General features: G+C 42.9%; 1 long non-coding RNA gene across 1 annotated transcript; it reads left to right on the forward strand.

Moving 5' to 3' along the window:
* Nucleotides 1-1,215: 1,215 nt before the first annotated feature.
* On the forward strand, nt 1,216-22,290 carry LOC130542062 (uncharacterized). The gene is made up of 2 exons (XR_008956350.1): nt 1,216-1,324; nt 21,015-22,290. It is a non-coding gene; the product is annotated as an uncharacterized LOC130542062 (long non-coding RNA).
* The last annotated feature ends 734 nt before the right edge of the window (nt 22,291-23,024 follow it).

The following is a 23,024-nucleotide window of genomic DNA, read 5'->3' on the forward strand; positions in this document are numbered from 1 at the left end:
TGCTTCTCCCTCTGCCTGCTTCTCCCCCTGCTTGTGTGTGCTCTCTTTCTCTCTGACAAATAAATATATAAAACCTTTAAAAAAAAAATCCTGGAGATCTGTCTGTACTATTCTGCCCATAAGGATAATAGCCAAGTCCTCCCTTTCCCCAGTCCATGGGACGTTTGGAACTACCCGAACATTCTTATGTGGAAGAACCAAGCAAGAAAGAATGGCAAGATGGAAACAAGAAACCGCTTCTCTCATGAAGAAAAGGGTTAAATTGGGGGAATTGTTCCCCTACTATTCTCTTTTTTATTAAACTCAGTTTGGCTGGGATCAAGGCAGAGGGCTGGGCTCACTGAGACTGCCTAGATGAAATGCTGTGTGTGTGATTGCTTGAGCCCTGGGCCCAGTACGATAAAGATTGTGGCAGAAGCACAGGAGGCCAAGGGCAACTGGCTTTGACACCAGCCCTCCTTCCTTGTTTTCCTTCCTGCTTCAGAATACAGCGGAGCACAATTTGCGTTCGTGTAGAATGACCTCCAATTCACTTTCACGTCTTGGCCGCAGGAATATTTAAATACAGCACAACTAATGAAGCATTGAGCTGTACATCGGAAACCAGGGATGTACTGTAAGGTGACTAACATCATATAATAAAAAAAACATTTAAAAAATAATTAAATAAATAAATAAATACAGCATCATATTCTCAGAAACCACTGGAGGGAGAGTTGATCTTGATAACCCTTAAGGATAAGTTGGTGATCCTCGCTGATTTGTCAGTATAATCGCCTCTTTGCAGAAAGAAGGGCAGGAGGATTGAAGGACTATAATCAACCATATGACAGAGGCTGGACCCAGCCAGAGCTCAATGCCAGGTCTAGCCTGAGAAATGTTGGAAATGGCAGGAGACAACAAGTAGGAACATCCTTCAAATCTTAAGAAATAAGTGGTTATCTCTCATTGATCCAATCCTATAGAGGCTTGTTTGAGTTTGGGCAAAACCACAGCCCCCACCTAGGAATCCTGCTGAGCCCTATTTACAAAGTCACAAGGAAGGCATCTAAATTTACATTGAGCCCTGAGCAGAAATAACAATCAATGTTTACAAAGGGCTGCTGAGAAGGCAGTGTAGCTGGGCTGGAAATAGCCGCTCAGATGCTTTTTGAAGTGCCTGCAACCAGAGTACATGAGGACTGGAGCCGCTGGCAGAGATCCAGGACGGTTACTCAGCAAACGCATTGGTGAGCCTGCGACAGCTCCTTCCCAGAGCGCCGTTGGAAGACGGTCACCAGCTTGCTGCTGGATGGTGCGAGGGACGCTTCCACCGTGGAATGAGGTACACCAAGAGCAGGGGAAACTTTGTGGAACTTCCTTGCTTATGGAGCTAAGTTCCCAGCCCCCGCTACCATATTGGTCTGAACTAGAATTTTTTCCAGCCGAGACACGACTTCCTTGTTTCACACATGACAGTTGCCGCGTTCAGGATCTCGTGCCTTGAAGCCATGGTAGAGGGAGGTGGTGGTGAATCTACAGACTCAGTGGAGTTGAAGCCATGCGTTTGGTGAGGGAAATAAGCAAATTTATGTCCTCAGGGGACTGAGTATTTAGGGACACTTAGATAGCCTCCAGACTCCCTACTGTGACTGCAGCCCTGGGAGACTGTATGATAAGATATAACCAAAGTACATTTCTATGTACATTGAGAAGAAAAAATAAGATAAGTCATGCGTATACTGGTTCAGAAGGAAATGGGAATACTAACGCAGACACCTTGATCAAATCTCACAACTAGGTTCATTAAATGAGGACACGTGTGCGCTTGAATACGGCATAGACACAGCAAAGATGGCACAATCCTCTTGCATAGACTGAAACAAACAATGTAGAGAGAAACTGAATTCAGTGTCAGTAGAAAATAATCTGAGGATGATTTTAGGTAGAACTGAAGTCCTAAAGACTGAAGACTCGCGTAGCTGGCAAGAGAATTGAACTGAACGTAGAGGTGTGTGTCCGCGTACAGGGCGGGATGCTTAGAAATAAATGCGTGTCGACAGGAGTTGACATCTATCCTCATCGAGACTTGGTTTATTCTGCAACAGAAACAGAAGCAACCACAGAAACTATGACGCTAAGAAAATATAATCTAATACTATAGTCTAAATATTTACCGCAGTTAGTGTTCTATCAGTCAGACCCACCTGGTTGTGTTCGAGGTATGCAGTCCACTGTGGCGAATGTGCAAAAATGGGCAAGGGCATGTCATGGACCTTCTTCAGTATGTGTCATATTTTCAGAGTCTTTCATAGCCTTTTTTTTTTTTTTTTTTGGATTCTATTTTATTTGAGAAAGAGCGAGCGAGCCACGAGCAGGGCTGGGGGGAGGGAAGGGAGAGAGAGACAAGCAGACCCCTGCAGAGTGTGGAGCCTGATGCGGGGCTCGATCCCAGGACCTTGAGATCATGACCTGAGCCAAAGGCAGATGCTTAACCAACTGAGCCACCCAGGCGCCCTAGTCTTTCATAATCTTATGAAAATTGGAATAAGGAATTAAAACAGACAGTGAGATTGGATTGACGGATGAGCTAAATCAACTAGAAATATGTGTTCTCAGGTTGAAGGAAATACTCAGCATTTTGTCTTTCCATCTCAGGTGGGCTTCCTTTCTTTTCACCAGATCTATCCTCCAGCCCCCCTCCCCCACTCTTACGTGTGCCGATGGAGGCCATTATCGAGGCCTGAGAATACAGTGTCTATATGACTGTAGTCTGCTACCACTGAATTTAACCTCGTACATTCTTACTATAACTTTTGGGTGTAGATCGTACTCTCACCCCATGTAGCTAAAAATTAGGACGAGCAGCAATTCTTCCTTTCCAAACCCTAAGGACCTCTTCCTGGGAATGAAACAAAGCAGCACAGGTGGCAAGCATGGTATGACCAACCATTCCTGGGTGAGCAGGATTGCCAAACCTGAAGTCTGGGTGGTGTGTTGAACTTTTAAAAGTATAGGGAGAGAACCACGAGAGACTATGGACTCTGGGAAATAAACTGAGGGCTTCGGGGGGGGGGGATGGGATGGGCTGGTGATGGGTATTAAGGAGGGCACGTATTGCATGGAGCACTGAGTGTTATACGCAAGTAATGAATCATGGAACTTTACATCAAAAACTAGGGATGTACTGTATGGTGACTAACATAATATAATAAAAAATAGTATTATTTAAAAAATAAATAAAAAAATAAAAAAAAAGTATACATGAAAGTTGTAAGAATTGGAAAGAAAGCAAACTCTGATGTTAACAATGACATTTTATAAGTACAGCGGGGATTAATTTTATGTGTCAACTGAACTGGGCCGAGGGATGCCCAGATAGCTGGCCACACTTTATACTTGGGTGTGTCTGTGATGGCATCTTCAGGAGAGACTAGGAGTTGAGTTGGTAAATTGAGTGAAAATGGCCCTCGCCAGTTTGAATGGGCACCATCCAATCCATTGAGGGCCTACGTAGGACCAAAGGACAAAGAAAGGGTGTATTTACTCTCTCTGCTTGAGCTGAGACATTCATCTTTTCCTGCTCTCAGATGTCAGGATTCATGGTTCTCTGGTTTTGGGACACAGATTGGGACTGAGACCATCAACCAACCTCAGGCACAATTCTTGTGCTTTGGACTCAGACTAAACTATGCCACCGGCTTTCCTGGGGACCTAGCTTGCAGAAGGCAGGTCATGAGGTTCTCAGGCCTCCATAAGCACATAAGCCAAACCCTAAGATAAATCCTCTTATATTTATATCCCTATCAATGTCTAGATCGGTTGATCAATCTATACCCCATTGGTTCTGCTTCTCTGGGCAACCTTGTCGAGTACAGATAGAAGACTCCTCAAATCTATAAAAGACCACTGGAATTAATAATGCAGCTTTGCTGGTAAACCACATATAAATATTTTAAATATCAATTTCTATATACTCGTTATAAAGAATTAGATAATTTAAGAGAAAAATTAGAAAGCTATTTGATGTGGCAACCAAAAACATTAGGTGGCTAGAAATAAATAAAAACACTTTGTGAGTTATTCTTTAGATACAGCTGTAATATTAGGTTTAAAAATAGCACAGGGGCACCTAGCTGGCTTGGTTGGTAGAGAATGCGACTCTTGATCTTGAGTTCAAGCCCCAAATTGGGCATAGAGATTACTTTAAAAATAATAAAAATAAATTAAAAAAATAAAAACACTAAAATACATCAATATCATGAAAGGTTCTTGCTTTACCAGATGTAAAGAGTAATTACAGGAGTGAGGGACAGGGGCAGGGTAGGCAACCAGCCCTATGGAACTGGTGACAGGGGCCATCAGTAGAAGCACATGTGAAATAATACAGAATCCGTGCTGCCAATCACTGATGGGGGAACTGAAAACATACTCATGAATCTGTGACACTTCTTGTTTCAAGAAGTAGAATCTATGTCCCTTGCCTTTAATGTGGGTTGCACTCCCTGACTTCTAACAAGCAGTACTCATAGTAGGTCGGAAAGACATCACTATTCCCACCTTGTCCTCTCTCAGGTCACTTTCCCTGGGAGAAGCCAGCTGCCATGTCATACAGACACTCACACAGCCCTTTGGGGAGCTGAGACCTCCTGCCAACAGCCAAGTCCTCCAGACAACAATTTTTTTTTTTCAAGACGGGGAGAGAAAGAGAGAGAATCTGTGCAAGTGGGGAGAGCAGGAGAAGGAGAGAGAGAATCTTAAGCAGGCTCCACACTCAGTAGGTAGCCCCACGTGGGGCTGGATCTTACAACCCTGAGATCATGACCTGAGCTGCAATCAAGTCAAAGCTTAACCAACTGAGCCACCCAGGCGCCCCCTTCAGGCAACATCTTCGCAGCAACGTCAGGAGGGGCACTGAGCCAGAACCACCTGGTTAAGCTGCTTGCTCCCCAACTCCTGACACAAAGAAACTTTGAGATAATTTTTTTTTTAAACCACAAAGATTTGAGCAACTTCACATTCTGGAGAAAAAATCAATTTAATGTTGAATAAAGACTTTAATAGAAATAGTGATGCTCTAAAACTTTAGTTTAAAATAAAGAAAATACTAAATGTAGATTTATGTTAATATAAGATAAGTTGACTACTTAAGAGAAGATTGATGAATTTGAGTACATTACCATTTAAAAGCATTTAATGAAGCACAAGAAAGGAACATGTAATAAAGGACAGAAGGAAAATATATAAGCTATAAACCAGAAAATGTTTTGAATTCCCCTTAAACATATAAACTTTGGGGGGAGGGAGGAAAAATGGGCAACCCAATAGGAAAATAAATAAATAAATAAATAAAAGAATTAAATCAGTCTTTTAGATAAAAAAAATTCAATTGTCAAATGGATATGTGAAAAAGTACACAGGATTATAAATTAAAAATAAAATGTGACAACATTTCATGACCACCAGTTTGCAAAATAGGTTAAAATGTCAGACAATACTGTTAGCTAAGATGAGGAGCAAGAAGTAATTCTACCCTGCAGGTGGTCGGGGTAACAGGTGCAAAGCTTTGGCAAACCAGTTGTCCCCACCTGGGAAGCCGAGGACCCGCAGTCCCATCTTGGTTAGTGGCCGTGCATCGTTCCCCTTGTTCACCACTAAACTCAGAAGCCCTGTATCCCTCCCCTCTGAGACCCCAAATCTGACCTCTTTTGACTTACCCTAACTTCCACTTCCAATTCATGTCAGCCTCATCTCTTGACTAAATTGTTAACATATCCTAACTAAGCCCCTTCTTCCTGGCTCTGTCACCCCCTCCTTCCTTATCATTCAGCATATTGTCATCAGAGCAGTTGCAGTGATGCTACTTGAGTTCTTGGGCCAGTCCTCTTGCTGTTGCATTTGTCCTCATGTCATTATAATCATCTGACAAACTATTTGTGCTGGTCCCTGGGGCTGCTTGCAAATATTTGAGCATCTCCTTCCTTCCAGGCATGGTAGGAACTCATGGTCTCACCTTGAGCAAGGCCATGGCACTTTCTTTAGGCCATAAAGCCCAAGTGAGACACTGGTTAAGTGCCCATTCTGTGCGGAAGCTTGAAGAACATGGGTGGATTTTGCCTTTATTCTGTTTCCTCCTCCTCAGTGCCCGGTACATTCCAGACAGTGGCCAACATGAGTCTTTTTTTTTTTTAATTGATTGATTGATTGATTGATTTTGGAGAGAGAAAGAAAGGGGAGAAGAGAGAGAAAACGGGGGAGAGATTCAGAGGGAGATGAAGAGAGAGAATCCCAAGCAGATTCCATGCTGACTGTGGAACCCAATGTGGGGCTCAATCCTACGACCCTGAGATCATAACCTGAGTGGAAATTAAGAGTTGGAGACTTAACTGCCTGAGCCATCCAGGCGCCCCCCCCAACCTGAGTCTTAAAATGAGAGATGCCAACATGGGGAGACCCCCTTGCTGACCTCTAAAGAACATGTAATGTGGTGGAGAACTGATATTTGCATTCAATCATCTATCAGTAGACACTTGGGTTGTTTCCGTATCTTGGCTATTGTGAATAATAATGTTAGGTACATGGGGGAGCAGGTATCTTTTGGAATTAGTGTTTTGTTTCTTTTGGATATGTTCCCAGAAGTGGAATTGCTGGATCATACAGTTAATTCTATTTTTAAAGTTTGAAGGAGCCTCCATACTGTTCCACAGTGGCTGTACTAGTTCTCATTCCCACCAACAGCATATGAGGGTTCCAACACCTGCTGTCTCTTGCCTTCCTGGAGATGGCCAGTCTAACAGATGTGAGGTGCGATCTCACTGTGGTTTTGATTTGCATTTCCCGAATGACTAGTGACGTTGAGCACCTTTTTGTGTACCTGTTGGCCATTCATATATTTTCTTTGGAAAATGTTTATTCAGATCCTTTGCCCGTTTTAAATTGGTTTGTTGGTTGTTGTTTTGTTTTGCTGTTGAATTGAATGAGACCATTATATATTTTGGAGATTAACCCCTTCTCAGAAACATAGTTTGCAAATATTTTCCCCCTTGTTTTGTAGGTTGTCTTTTCACTTCGCTGGTGGTTTCTTTTGCTGTGCAGAAGCTTTTTTGTCTGATGTGGTCCAACCTGTTGATTTTTAATTTTGGTGCTTATGTGTTAGGTGTGATTTCCAAAAAGTCATCACCAGGACCCATGTCAAGAAGCTTCTTTCCCCGTGTTTTCTTCTGAGAGTTTTATGATTTTAGGTCTTACACTTAGGTCCTTAATCCATTATAGTTAACTTTTGTAAGTGGTGTAGGATAGGGGTCCAGTTTGATTCTTCTGCATGTGGATGTCAGTTTTGCCAGCCCGATTTAACAGAGACTGCCTTTTCTCCATTGTGTCTTCTTGGCTCTTGTCAAATATGAGTTGGCCACATGTGCTTGGGCTCATTTTGGGGCTTTTGATTCTGTTCCATCAGTCTTTTTTATTTGTTTAATGCCAGTACCATAGTGTTTTAGTTACTATATCCTTTCAGTATAGCTTGAAATTGGAAAGTGTGATGCATCCTGCTATCTTTTTGTTTCAGGATTTGTTTGCTATCCAGAGTCTTTTGTGGTTTCACATAGATTTTAGTGGGGTTTTTTTTCCTATTTCTTTTTTTTAAGAGTTTATTTATTTATATGACAGAGAAAGAGAGAGTGGGGGGAGGGGCAGAAGGAGCGGGGGGAGAAGCAGACTCTCTGATGAGCAGGGAGCCTGATGCAGGTCTTTATCCCAGGACCCTGAGATCATGACCTGAGCTGAAGGCAGATGCTTAACTGACAGAACCATCCAGGTGTCCTGTTTTTTTTTCTTATTTCTGTAAATGATGCCATTGGGCTTTTGATAGGGTAAAGATATCTATATCTATGTAACTTTGCATACACAAACACACACACACACACACACGCTGGAATATTATTCAGCCATAGAAAATGAGGAAATCCTACTATTTGCAACAACATGAATGGGCATTGAAGGCATTCTGGTAAGTGAAATGTCAGACAGAGAAAGACAAACACCGTATAGTCTTACTTATGCATGGAAACTAAAACAAACAAACCACCAAAAACAAAACAAAAAACAAAGTGGGGGGGAAAAAAAGTCCACAACTCATGTAGAAAGAGACCAGATCTGTGGTTCTAGAGGTGGGGTGGGGGAATGGGGAATGGGAGGAAGGGCACAAACGTCCAGGTGTAATATTCTTGATGCTTAGGGATGCAATCTGCACCATGGTGCCCGCAGCCAGCACTGCTCTGTGGTGTGAAGGGGAGCTAAGGGAGTGGATCCTAAGACTTCTCATCACAAAGAGGATTTGTTTATTTCTTGCCCTCTCCTGTACCTATATGAGGTGATCAATGTTAACTAATCCTCTAGTGGTGATCATTTCACAATATATGTAAGTCCCATCATTCTGCTGTAAACCTCGCAGGGGAAGAATAATGTCTTTCTGCCCTTCAATGTTCTCCATCTGGCCTAAGAGGGAAATTGACAGGAACCAGATTAACAAGAGAAAAAACCAAAGTGCAGTTACATACGCACAGAGGCCCAATAATGACATCGTGACCTAAATGAGTGACCATGGTAGGCAGTTTCTATACTTCTTAGACAAAGAGTAAACTAGTGAGGAATTAACAGGACAGAGAAAACTCCATTTGGGGAGCTTCTGTGAGTGAGGAATTCTAAGCAGAATTTAGGGGGGTTGGGTGTGGGTCGCAAATTAGTAGAAGTCACAAGGATTGTCTATATGGCCTTCTATATGGCTGTAAGTTTCCCACGGCTGTGATAAGGATGTTTCTCCCCCTCCTACTACAAGGAGGGCGCCTCTACATGGGAGATTCATTTCTTGCTTTCTGGAGACAAAGGGAGGGGGTCACAGTGTTCTTTTGCATTGGCTGTTTCCTTAGAACTTTTATTTAGAATAATTAATACGCAAAGTGACACATTTTGGGGTGTCTGCCCTTGGCTCCCTGTATCTCAAACTTTTGTCAATTATTTCTCAGTAAAAGTGGAAAAAAATAAATGTTAACTGAATGAAAAAAAAAGCCATTTGGGTTTGAGGATTATTTGCCACGCAGTACGACCAGGCCTGTGCTGATGAATGTAATGTTTTATGTTTGTCTTATTTATAACGTGCTTTTCCCCATAATGATGTAAACACCACAACGAAGGAAATGCCTCCACCTTCAGTGCCTAAACAGTTCGTGTCATGTAGATGCTTCTCAAAACTACATAGTTGGGTGAAAACTGAAGAAATGTCTTCTGGTCTACTAGTTGTGTATCCTGAAGAAATCCTCACACAGCTAATGAGAAAGGCATACAAGAGAGCTTGTGGCAAATTGTCATTGAGAAACAAAAACTCATAAGCAAAACTGAAAACAACTACAAAATCTATCATTTCCTCAATAGATAAATCATTGTGTTATTTTCTCACAAGGGAGGAGCATGAAATAAGAATTTGCAAAAAAGAATGGACTGTTTTCAGTAGCATGCTGGGATCTCAGGAATCCAGTATCAAGGGGGAAAAAGCAAGTCAAAGAAAAATTTATGAAGTCTGCTGCCATGTATTTAAATTTAAATAATTTAAATTTAAATTAATTTAAATTTAAATTTAAAAAAAATGACAAAGATGAAATGACACAATGTTGAAGATAAAATGCATGTGTAAAAAAAATCATACCCAAACTCCAGTTCATTATAAACATGGATTTCATTCCCCTTGGGGAATGGAGACAGGTAGATGGGATGGGAAATGCTCAGCAATGATTAGGGTCACTTTCTTAAACTGGATAGTGACTACATGTTTATCCGCTATCTCTTTTAGTTTTCTCTGCACCTTATAAATATATTTATGTAATTCCTTTCATGCGTAAAATGTTTAACACATAAGTGCAAGCAAATTTGCAAAAAACCAAGAGAAGGGTCAAGGTGAGTTATGTTCTTGAGGAGGAACACGGAAGCAGGGCATTGAAATGGAATGTGCTATCATGCTCTTCAGCTGTGGGGCACCTCTCCATTGTGCTGTGTCTCCCTCGATTATCACCCTGACCTGCCTGCCTGCTAAGGTTGAAGTGAGAACAAATCTGGAAACTGCAAATGCAACCTGCTTTGTGTCTAGTATTTCCTCTGAGCCAGACATTGGGCCAGGCATTTGATCCATTATAATCCATAATCTTCTCGCCTATATCAAGGCCATGTGACCATCTCCATTTTAATTAGGACCTTGAAGATCAAAAGCGTTAAGACATTATTTCAAAGTGGGGTGCCTGGGTGGCTCAGTCATTAAGCATCTGCCTTCAGCTCAGGTCCTGATCCCAGGATCCTGGCATTGCTCAGCGGGAAGCCTGCTTTTTCCTCCCCCACTCCCTCTGCTTGTGTTCCCTCTCTTGCTGTCTTTCTCTGTCAAACAAATAAATAAAAATCTGAAGAAGAAGAAGAAGAAGAAGAAGAAGAAGAAGAAGAAGAAGAAGAAGAAGAAGAGGAAGAAGAAGAAGGAGGAGGAGGAGGAGGAGGAGGAGGAGGAGGAGGAGGAGGAGAAGAAAAAGAAATCATTTCAAGGTCACTCAACTGGTAAGTGGAGGGGCTGGGATTAAGACCTCTGTCTGTTGACAATGTTAGAGTTTGTTCCATTCTGGCAAGTGCTTGTAAAGCCCATGGGAAAGTATTCTGTGAAGTTTGATGTATTTGATGCAAATTATCAAAAAGATTTCTATAATTTTCTCTACTCTGGCCATCTCATACCATAGGTGGGGCTTGAAATTAGCCTGCCACTTAGTTTGAAAGGTTCATTGCTTTGACAATGAGACGATTTCTGCAGAGTGGTGCGTACAGTCTTTCCCATGATAATGGTGGTTTCTGCTGTGTAGCCTGTCCATGGTAACCAGAGAAGAACAGTGATCTTACCCTTCTCACCAACATCGATTAATTGTGCTATTGCACTTTTCAGATGAAGGGCTCAGTAAATAACTAAATAGCAAATACCCCTCTGCACTGTATCCTCATTAGAAGGGAAGGGACGACCCTTCATCTCAGGATTGAGCACCAGATGCTGTTGTCAGCAGGCACTGGACAGCACAAAATCCCTGATGTCCTGGAGCTCGGGTACCAGGAGAAGGGAGAAGGAAGTAAATAGGGAAGCAAATACATAGACAGGACAATTCTGGACAGCCACATGTGCCTCTGGGACAGTACGCCAGCATGCAAAGATGGGAGAGGAGGGGTACTTTTGATTGAGGTCAGAGAGAGGTTTTCCAAGGAGGTGCCATCTGATCTGAGATCTTAATGTGAAAAGCTAAAGAAAAACACCAGCATGAAGTCCCTGGGTCATAATGGGTCCAGCTGAGGGCACAGAAATATGAAGCTCCAAAGCCAGACCGAGAGGGGTGTGATGAAGAGTCATGTGTGGGAGGTGGTCCTGACCTGGCCACTCTTTCTGTACACTCCCAACTGAATACAAAAGCCCCTGGGGGACTTGTATTTTAGTTTTTCGTCTCCCTATTACTTGTGAAGGTATTTTTCACAGTGTGTTCCCAGATGGCTTTCTCCCCAGCTTCAACCTTGGGTTTAAGACCTGGCTTTCCACACTGACTTGGAAACTGGGCAGGTTGACGTCATAGTGTAAGCTCTGTGCTAGAGAGCCCTCACCCATCATCCCATCATAGGGTCACCACTCCCGTGTTGCCCGTCCCCACTCACCCTGGGGTCACACCCCTGACCTTGCTCCAAGAGAATTTTAGAAGCTCATGCATAATACTGTGGACTCATATCAGAGCCAACCATGCCAGGCTTTGGCCAGGTTCTGGGGACCACTTCCTAAACTGCAACCTTCCTAATCTTTATAACAGTATCCTGAGTAACCGTTCACTGGGTCTGGCTCACTTGCTAAAACTAGAATTTGCTTCTAAACCAAACCCCTGTATCTGGGACTACATCTTGGTGACACATTTCACTGATGACTCTTAGTTCACTGTTTTCCTCTGGGTAATAATAATAATAGAACTTATGAAGCAGAAACATTGTGCTACCTTTCATGGATTATCTTATCTAAGTCTTCCCCAGCCCAGTGAAGTGGACCCTATTATTCTTTCTTTAACTGTAGTGAGAACATTTAACATGAGATCTACCTTCTCTTTTTAAAGATTTACTTATTTATTTTAGAAGGCGGAGGGGCAGAAGGAGAAGGAGAGAGAGAATCCTCAAGTAGACTCCCCACCACATGCAAAGCCTCAGGTGGGGGCTCGATCCCAGGACAATGAGATCATGACCTGAGCCAAAATCAAGAGATGGACGCTCAACCAACTGAACCACCCAGGCGCCCCAAGACCTATCCTTTTAACACAGCTTCTAAATGTACCATACAGCATTGTTCACTGTAGATGCGATGCTGGAGAGCAGGTCTCTAGAACACATGCAATTTACCATCGCTGAAGCTTGATGGCCACTGATTCGCCATGAGATCATGCAGAAGTTGTCATTCTAACACTGGCTTATTTCACTTAGTATAATGTCCTCCAAGTTCATCCATGTTGTCCGATATTTCAGGATTACCTTCTTTTTTAAGGCTGATAATATTCCACTGTACATATATAGGCCACGTTTTCTTTATTCAACCACTGATGGCCACTTAGGTAGTTTACACATCTTGGCTCTTGTAAGTAATGCTGCAGTGAACATAGGAATGCAGATACCTCTTTGAAATCCTGATCTTAATTCCTTTGGATAATAGTAGGGTTGCTGGATCATATAGTAGTTCTATTTTTAATTTTTTGAGGAACCTCCATACTGTTTTGTACAGTGGCTGCACCAGTTTGCATTCCCACCAACAGTGCATGAGGGTTCCAATTTGTCAATGATAATTATCTTCCTTCCTTCCTTCCTTCCTTCCTTCCTTCCTTCCTTCCTTCCTTCCTTCCTTCCTTCCTTCTTCGTTCCTTCTTTTCCTTTTGATACTAGCCATTCTGACAGGTGTGAGGTGATACATCATGGTTTTGGTTTGCATTTCCCTGATGATGAGTAAGCTATTGAGCACCTTTTCATGAGTCTGTTGGTCACAATGTATGTTTTCTTTGGAGAAACATCTATTCAAGTTCTTTGCCCATTTTTAAATAGTTTCTCTTTCTTTCTTTCTTTCTTTCTTTCTTTCTTTCTTTCTTTCTTTCTTTCTTTCTTCTACTAAATTGTAGGAGTCCTTATATATTTCATATATTAACCCCTTATCAGATATTGTTTGGCAAATATCTTCTCCCGTGAAATGGGCCCACTTGATATGTGTATGAACACCAAGGGCAAAACTTGTTTGGAGATGTGCTCAAAGTTGGTATTAAGTGATAGAGATTCTGCCTTGAAGGTTCTCAGTCATGGCAGGGGCTCTGCACCTCCACCCACCTGGGTCTCCAGACATATACACCCATGGGACTGCCCCGGGCCCCATTCCACATTACTAATGCCACCTGCTCACAAAGGGCATTTTGGGAGGAATATTTACCATCCCCATTTTATGAGAAAGAAAAACAGATGCTTAGCATTTGAAAGATCTAATATGTGGGCATGGGTTCTTCCAGTCATCTGTAGTGATCTGGGCCCTCACTGTGCTGCTGTGACACAAAATCATGGCTTCCTTGAACAAGCAGGCCAGGTCTGCAGCCCGAGGGGTCCCTGGACCAGGCATGCCAGGCTCATCCTCTGGGCTGCACATCTTAGTTCCTCTCAGTGCTCATAGGCAAGTCATCAAACTCCCTAAAAATGATGCATTTGTTAAGTAAAGCCTCCTTGTGATCTGTTCACAATAAGACAGATATCTCCATGGTTTTATTTTCCTTTAGGAGTTAATTATAGTAACCATCCAATGATTGCAGCAGGAACTGCTTTTCCAGCAGATTTCTCCTCCTGTGAGTGATACTGGACCCAGAGCAGTACCATTCATGCTGAGGCTGACGAAAAGTCCCTTCCTCCATGGCACAGATCGACAGGGTGAAGGCAGGGAGCCCCCACTGGACCACGCTGGAGTCCTGATGCTCTTGCAGGAGGCCCCGTCTGCTATAGGCACGCCAGCGAAGCCCCTTTCTGAGTGCCAGCCTGGTGACCGCATTTGCTGTACCCTCGGGAATTCATCAAGGTATCTTGACATCTGGGGTCCCTAGTTCCTTCTGCTTAAGTCAACTGATCCCAGAAGCAATGCTCCTCCTAGACACTTGATGGGAATCAGCCGAGCTCTGCAGCTCTGGGTCCATTTTCTCATCCAGTTGTTCTGAGAGGGGCTTTGAACCTTCTGTTAAGCACTGGACTCAATTTCCTTTCTCATATACACAGGGAATAAGAACATGAGATGTAAACAGAGATAGGACATCTTTTAAACACTTTCAACACTTAAAAAAGTAACCATAATTCTATTGAAACACAAATAAAGTAAAAAACCAACACGTTTTAACTAACCTCCTGTTGGTTCATCCACCCAGGTTAAGGGACAGATTTCCAGCAGGTGGTCACCCTGGATATGGGTGTAGAGGGAGATTTCTTGTAGGAAACATGTGCACACACATGCCCACAACATGCATGTATACAATGCATATGTTATAGTCTAGATTTGAAAGCACAAAACAATTTCTATGAAGTCACCCACTAAATGTCAATGGTTGCTCCCCTCTGACTGGGTAAGGGAAGTATTTTGGGTGAAGTGAAGACAATGCAGGGATGGTAAATGGGAGCATTTACTTTTGAATCTATAAACTCCTGGATGACTTGGCTCTTTTTATTCTGAAAATATTGTCAAATGTTTCATGAAATAGTTTTAAAAGGAGGCAATATGTTAAAGTGGGTGTTAATATTGACAGGGAATAATTATGTGGGAATGTTTATTACGTAAAAGGAAAACTAGGTCCAGATTTCGTCAGGGTTTTAGTTTTTTTAACAAGTACTGAACAGTCAGGACACATCATTAGAGAAAGCCCCCTGGAGCTGTCTGCACGTTATGTGACAGAAACTGACGGTGAGCAAAGCAGAGGAGGCTGAGTCCTGGACAACACGTCCCTCTGTGACACCAACAGGGACATGGATCTCATGAAAATCCTGAGGGAACAGTTACCAGAGAGGCAGGCAGGAAACCAGGGGATGGAACAGAGGATTTCACGTGGTGAAACAGTCCTCCCTCATACTTCCTGTTGTTAGAGGCAGTGAAGTCCAATGTGGTGAGATGGAAACAGGCAGCCTCGCTGACTTGGGCATGTCAGCTCAGTGGCATCAGGGCCACAGTGAAGGAGGGCTGATTGTGTGCTGAGAAAGGGGCACGGGTACGTCAGCCTGTCTTTTAAGCACATGGCTGTAGAAGGGAATGTGATATTAAGGGACGCATGATATCAGGGGGACATGACTGAAGAAGGCTGCTTTAAAGTTGGGGTCAGTAAGGCAAGGACAAACATGTTGATGGAAAAATCCCAGTGGAAACAGACAGGTTGGTGAAATGGGACAAAGGGGGCTTATAGAGGATGGAGCCACCCCCACGGTGTCCTGCCCCCTGCTGAGGACCAGGCCAGACGGTGACCAGAACACCCTTCTAAGAGAAGGGAAGAACAGAGAACGGAAGTAATTTCTAGGTAATCTCTTGCATAGAATCATGTCTGATATATACCTTCTCCATGTACTCTTGCCTTCATTTCCCCTGGTTCATCAGGCCACATGAACTCTGCTTCCACACTCAGACCACACTTGTTCCCGGTTCTGTTTCCTAAGGCCTGTACGCCCTGAAGAAGAGCTGTATGAAGAAATAAAAATAATAATAAGTCATAGAGATGATGAGGCTGATAAAAAGAGCCCCTCTCGAGATGGAGGGACTGAATTCAGAGCAGGGGGGCCGCAGCATGGGACCTCAGGGGATGCTCGGTGACCTGGAGTCCACACCCTCTGCAGGGGCTCTTGGTGGCATCCAGCTTCCCCTTGTCCGCAGGACCCCTATGGAGGGCAGCCCATGGTGAAAGTCGCCATGGAAAGACACCATGACCACCATTGTTCTCCAGCCTGGGAGCGGATGAATACAGTAACATGCTCACTCTCAGCCTTGAAGCAGGGGCCATGCCCCCTGAATGTGGAGGCCTTAAAATGCCTGGGAATCCTGTTCTGCCCAGCCAGTGACACAAAACTACATTGATTTATAGAAAAGGAGAAAGGGTGACCTTCCTACATGTACTTCTTGAAATGAAGACTCATCTTGCCATGTAAATGTGTAGTCTATCGAATAGCTCTGTCTCCTCATCAAGGATAGCTCATCTTCCTGAGATAGTGTGGGCAGGAGTGTTAGAAGCAAGAGGTAAAACTTTTAAAAAACTGTTAAAATTATCTTCGTTCAACTCATTGAAATATCCCCACTATGTGCAGAGCACATAGTCACAGTTCCGGGCACTGGGAACATAGGAAGAAGAATCCCCAAGCTGTGACCCTCAGGTGTGGAAAGTGGACAAAGGACCTGCTTGTGGGCTTGAAGCTGATGGGCAGTTTTCATACTCACCGGATACTGCTCAGTGTGGAACTGTGATGGCTCTAATCCTCACTGCAGCCCAGGTATGAGATCAGGTGGAGCCATCTAGAATAACTGTATTAGGAGACCAGTTAAGTCAGAAAAAAACTGAATGATGTTTCGTACTCCACAGACCAGATGTCTTCATAAAGTTAAAACAGAGGTGCACTAGGTGTCCGATAGGGTGAGTGTGACATTGTTGATGGTGGTGCCAGAGAAGAAGCCCCTGCAGGGTTCAAGTTGGAATCCCCCCAAAATACCAGACATTCCTACTGTTAGCGATTGTGGTTCCGTGATAGTGGTTCAAGCAACTCTCAGAGTTGAGAAAGTCAGGAATCTACATCTCCAGGGCATTGCACGACTACCAGGATGGATCTTCTACCTCAAGATGAGGGCAGTTGTTAGGATGTAGAGAAATGCTTACGTTATCTGTGAACTAGAGGGAGTGTTTCACAGATGGAGAAAATGAAAGGGAGGAAGAGTAGATGGTGAAGATATCAGATGGCTCTTGTTTTTCAGTGTGAGGTTGACCACAATGTTGAAACATGACCTAGAAACAAGAAGGAGTGCAAACAAGAGGCAGTCGCTTTTGGTGACTGGGTTGTACTTGAATCTTGACTCTTCACTGAAGTGACTGGATATGATCCAGCAACTCTGGAAAAAGGCCAATGTTTAATTAAAATCTGAGTGTATGGAAAGTTCTTGCAAAGGGTTTGGCTATGAGAGGATATTATGTTGGGGAAGCTTAAGAGGAATGATGGGGTGAAGGCAAGGCACAGAGCAACTCTGGTTTCAAGAACAGCTTGACTTTGGTTGTTGGGCTCAAGAGTCTTTGTGCCATCAGCTGGCTGCCAAGATCTGTCAGAACTGGGTGTTTAGGGGCGCCTGGGTGGCACAGCAGTTAAGCGTCTGCCTTCGGCTCAGGGCGTGATCCTGGTGTTATGGGATTGAGCCCCACATCAGGCTCCTCCACTGGGAACCTGCTTCTTCCTCTCCCACTCCCTCTGCTTGTGTTCCCGCTCTCGCTGGCTGTTTCTCTCTCTCCGTCAAATAAATAAATAAAATCTTTTTAAAAAAAAGAATATATTTAGAACTGGGTGTTTAAGAGATTTCTATGCTAATATACATGGAAACACTGTGGTTCTAAGGCTGGAGGATGGTGACAGTGGTTTAGCCCATGTTTGGTCAGGAAAACAGAAGCCACTCTTGAAGTCAAAGTAGATCAAAGTGTTGATGATTTTAATACAGGGAAATAGAGGTGTGCGCCATGTTGGAAGAGCTGGAACTCTGCTAAGAACGATCTCAGCTGGGATCAAAAATATGAGAGATGCTCACAGATCAGTCTGCGGCAGTGCATGGTGGCTCTCAGGAAGCTGTTGGAAGTCGCGAGGCTGGCTGTAACTGTGAGAAGAATGACTTCTCCTTTCTTTCAGCCTCCCTTGGACCCAAAGTCATATCGGAAATATGGTTCCTGGCTTCTTTTCTCCAAGGCAGCAGTGGCCTTGGGAGGGGTGGTGGCGATTCTGAATTGACCACAGGGCATCTCGCATACATGGTCCATGATGTATTCAACACTCTCCAGCCTCTTACTGGGAACCAGTGAGACCTATTTTACACTATATCTTATTTTATTCCTTTATTCCTTTATTCTCTACAATACGCACGTCTCTGCCCTGTGCTAGCTTCTGAGGATGCAAACATGAATATTCTACCATCCTGGCTCTGAGAGGAGACCCCCCCCCCCCAGTCTGGACTGGGGACCATGCTTATTTTTCTAGAAACTTCTTTTTTTGTGGGGGAGAGGGTCCCTATGTCCAAATAATTGTCTATTGTTAGGAGCAGAACTCTGAAGACCCGGGACTGAAATTATTTAATACATATAAAGAGACACTAATTCAAATAAACAGTTAAGTTTATAAATTAAAGGAGGCCCAAACCATTGCTGACCCTTGGATGGAAAACAATGATCAGGCATGAATATTTTTTTCTTTCAAATTTTTAGTCAGTAATTACCTCATCAAGTCAAAGCAGTAACCCCAATTTTGAGATCCAACAGCTCTCAACACTATTAGAATATCAAGTTTCAATCTCCTGGGGACACTGAGTGGGAACTCTGGGGGCAGCATGGGTGGAAGGAGGGCTTTTCTGGGAATATCCCAAAGGTTAGTGAAGAATGCAAATAGCAGTACCATCTCCTACAGATATTTCTTTGCATGCTTAATCAACTTAAATACCATGCTACATTGATTTGAGATAAGGTTGTGCACCGAATGTGCCTGAAGTTCTCCTTTAAAGGTTGCATTAATGCCATGAGCACTCCATAGTCAGTCCTTGTGGTATTTTCCTCTTACTGAGTACTGATTTCCCATTAATGCTGACTCATTGGACTCACTCATTTTGTACTCAGAGAGCATCTGCGTGCTATTGGCTATGCTGTGTTCACAGGCAAGGGTTTGAAGCATCGCATCTGCAGGGATGAAATGTGGGACAGGTGCAAAAAATCTTTGCAAGTGAAAATTCACAGCCAGTGGGGAAATTTGAGGAGTAATTTTTGCTAAGTCAAATTGTCCCTGTTCTACCTGGATACCACTCAAGTCTGGATTCTACTGTAAATTGAGGAGCACGGGACAAGAAGAACACAGATTTCAATTAATGATACAGTGTTGAGATAGCACTCGGCATTTAGGATCATTTTAGAATGTACATATGCATGTCAATATCTGGTAGAAAAATCAGTGGGTCCTGAGTTGCAATTCTTGCTCTATGTCTTATTAGGTAGGGGATGCTGGGAAAGTCATTTAACTACTCTTTGTTCTTTGGTTTTTCTCCATGTAAACTAGAAATAATCATGACTATAATCCAGAATTTTTCTGACCATTAAACAAGAGAAGGGTGAAAAGCCAAGGAGCAGAAAGAGACAGATTCTCTGGATCTTACGGTATATTTTGTTGAAAAGACACACAAATATACAGCCAACCTTCAGCATTTAGAGGACCAGGGCTTACTGAGTCTATACTGCGTGCCCGTGTGTTTTAATCCCCATAATATGAATATTCTCACCAATTCCAGGGAAGGAAACAGGGTGTAGGTTAAGTGAGTTTTTCTCGGGATGACTGAATTCACGCACTACATTACTAGGAGAAAAACCGAATGTGCTTGGGCTCGAATTCCCTGATCTATTCAGAAATTACAATGCCTTTCAGCTCAGAAATCAAGTTAAATCATGAAATTGAGGTAAAATGTTTTAGGGCTCCATTTTCCCAAATGGCTAGCTCCTTTTTCAAAGACTGTTCTTTAACTAATTCATCCTTTCTCCAGTGGTCAGAAAAACACAGTCATTACGCGCTTGATATTTTTAGGCTTTTTATTTAGTATGTCACACGGTGTATGCTTGCTCACCTCTTCTTCCTACTAAATCCCCATTAAAATGGCTATAAAAAGACAAAAGCCATATAAGCTACAGCAGTATAGAGAGAGTTTTCTGTCTTTAGTAGCAAAGTCCCTTTAAAACATTTTTTTTTTTCAGATTTTATTTACTTGAGACAGAGAGAGAGCATGGGCAGGGGAAGGAGCAAAGGGAGAAGCAGACTCCCCACAGAGCAGAGAGCCCAACACGGGGCTTGATCCTAGGACTCTAGGATCAAGGCCTGAGAGGAAGGCAGATGCTTAACCGACTGAGCCACCCAGGTGCCCAGTAGCAAAGTACCTTATGGTGGATTCCATGTTGGAGACGTTTGCAGACTCCGTGGTCAGTGAAGCTTGAGGTCGATGTTTCAGGGCCCCTTCGCAGCTCCATCTCAGAGTCCTGACATTGAGCTCCCTTCCTTCTCCCCAGCCTGGGAATGCTGGATTTTTTTCCTATGCTTGTCACCTCAGCTTCTCATGGCATCACGTCTTCCCAGAGTGTTCAATGCCAGGAAGAAGTAGCAAGGGTGGAAGGGTTCCCCAACTGATGGCCTTCCTGGCCCCGCCTGAAACACTGGAGAACAGAGCGTTCTTGGGGTCCGCATGGTGTTTGCAGCCCGCTCCCTAAGGGTGTGAGCTCTGGAGGTAAGCTGAGGGGATGGGTAGTCATCATACGCTGCCAGTCAGACCTAATAGGATTCTATTTGCTTCCAGCGAATTCTGTGTCTTTCCAACCACAACCAAACACCTGTATGGACACTACGTAAGCTTAAGCTGGATACCTGCCAGCCATTGGCCTCCATGCTCTGTTCATTAACCTGGTCTCTCCATTCTGGCACCACTTACAAGCAGTAACAAATTACAGTCCCCCGCATAGAAGCCCCCCCCTTCTGCATGTGATTCTTGCTAGCAAGCTCACCTCTTTGGTCTGGTAGGGAATGTAAGTAAAAGCTGCTTGAAAGGATTATGGGGTCTGCTATCTGAGCAGTATATATACTGTATTCTTGCAATGCTTTACTCGAGGTGATAGACTTGGACAAATCCTTTCCTTTCCAGCTTTCTGCTTCCTGACCTGCTACCTGTACCTGATCTCCATTTTCTTTTACAGGAGTTTGGAAAACGATTCCTAAAGAAGCCAGTACAGAGCAACATGCTATACTATCCCTGTTATGTCCCCCAAGGCTACAGCCATGATCTGTGTGTCATCTGCCCTACAGACGACCGCCTTGCTGAGGGCATCTTCCCAGCCAGGAACTACTCTCCTCCCTGCATCCAAGCAGTTCCGGACCTGCGACCTACAGCAGCCACTGTCGCCGTCAAATTTATTTATTTACTTTTTTTTAAACTTTATTTATTTGAGAGAGAAAGAGAGAGTGCAAGCAGGGAGTAGGGGCAGAGGGAGACAGAGGGAGAAGCAGACTCCCTGCTGAGCAGGGAGCCCGATGTGGGACTCGATCCCAGGACACCGGGATCATGCCCTGAGCAGAACCCAAGAGTGGGCTATTTAACTGACTGAGCCACCTGGGCGCCCCTATCAGAGTCAAGTTTAAGCGAATGTTTTGAATCTTTCCCATTTTCTTCTGGGAACATAGTACTTATTCAAATATTTTATATCTTTCTATATACGTCATTCATTAAAGTTCTATAGTTTGAGTTATTATAAATTTTGGGAGTTTTGTGTATTTTCGTTTTCACTTAGGGCTTCTCGATTCTTGTTATCATTCCCTATAAGTATTTTTTTTTTTTTTTGCCAATGTCATTGATGGTATCTTTTCACACATACACTTTTTTGTGTTCACTGCTTTTACCTACAAATATTTATTTTTTTATACTCATCTTGTAGTTAGTGATTGTTACTGTATATTCTAATTAGTTCCTACAACATTTGACGTGCTTTAAAAAAGTTTTACAGGTAGATAATTGTGTTTATACCTAAATAAAAAAATACATATTTTCTTTTTGAATGTGTATAATTTTTTTTCCTAATTGCATTGATTAGGGCAGAAAAAGTGTTGAACGATAACAATGTTATTAGAGATGCTGAACTTGTTCCTGATTTTCTCCTGGGAAAGCTTTCCTGTTTCAGTCCTAAAAATGATGCTGGATATTGTTTTAAAATACGATCTTGGGGAGCCTGGGTGTTTCAGTTGGTTCAGAGTCCCACTGTTGATTTCAGCTCAGGTCGTGGTCTCAGGGTCGTGAGATCCAGCCCCATCTACATTAGGCTCCATGCAGGGTGTGGAGTCTACCTGAGATTTTTTCTCTCCCTCTCCTTCAGCCCCTCCCCCAACCTGAGCACTTTAATTCATGCACTCTCTCTCTAAAATAAATAAGATCTTTAAAGGAATTTTAAAAATTAATAAAATAGGATCTTTATCAAAGGACTTAATCTGAGTTCTTTCCTTCCTTCCTCTGTAGTTCCTTCTCCCCTTAATCTTTCCCTCCTCTCACTTCCTCTTCCCTTATCTTAATTAATACTAAATATTGAGGTCCTAAAAGAAAAAAAAATGTAACCATGTAAGGTGATGGGTATTAAACTTGTAATCATTTAGCAATATAGACTTACATCAAATCTTTAGGTTGTATAACTTAGACTAGTACAATGTTATATGTCAACTATGTCTCAATAAAAAAAGAATAAATGTTGAATTACACAAAATATGTTCTCTGACTCTCTAGTGTGTACCACGTATTTTTTCATTGATAACTTTTTATTTTGAAATAATTTAGGATGCAGTACATTTCAAAACTCAAGTGCCCATGTGCCCTCTACCCACCTTCCTCCGGTGGTCATATCTTATCAAGCCATAGGACAATGGCAAAACCAGAAAATTAATGTCAGTATCGAACTATTAACTCAAATAAAGATCTTATTCAATATTTACCAGGATTTATGCACTTTTGCACATGTGTACAGTTTTATTTATTTATTATTTTATTGCATGTGCAGATTTGCCTAACCATCTCCCAAATCAGGCACAGGATCATTCTATCACTAGCTAGAAATTTCTTAGGCCAAACTGTAATAGTCGTATTCTTTCCCCAACTCGACTAACCTCTGGCAACCACTGATTTATTCTCCATCACTACGAATTTGTCACTTTGAAGAAGTTACATA

Source organism: Ursus arctos, unplaced genomic scaffold (genome assembly GCF_023065955.2).
Source record: "Ursus arctos isolate Adak ecotype North America unplaced genomic scaffold, UrsArc2.0 scaffold_3, whole genome shotgun sequence".
Taxonomy (NCBI): domain Eukaryota; kingdom Metazoa; phylum Chordata; class Mammalia; order Carnivora; family Ursidae; genus Ursus; species Ursus arctos.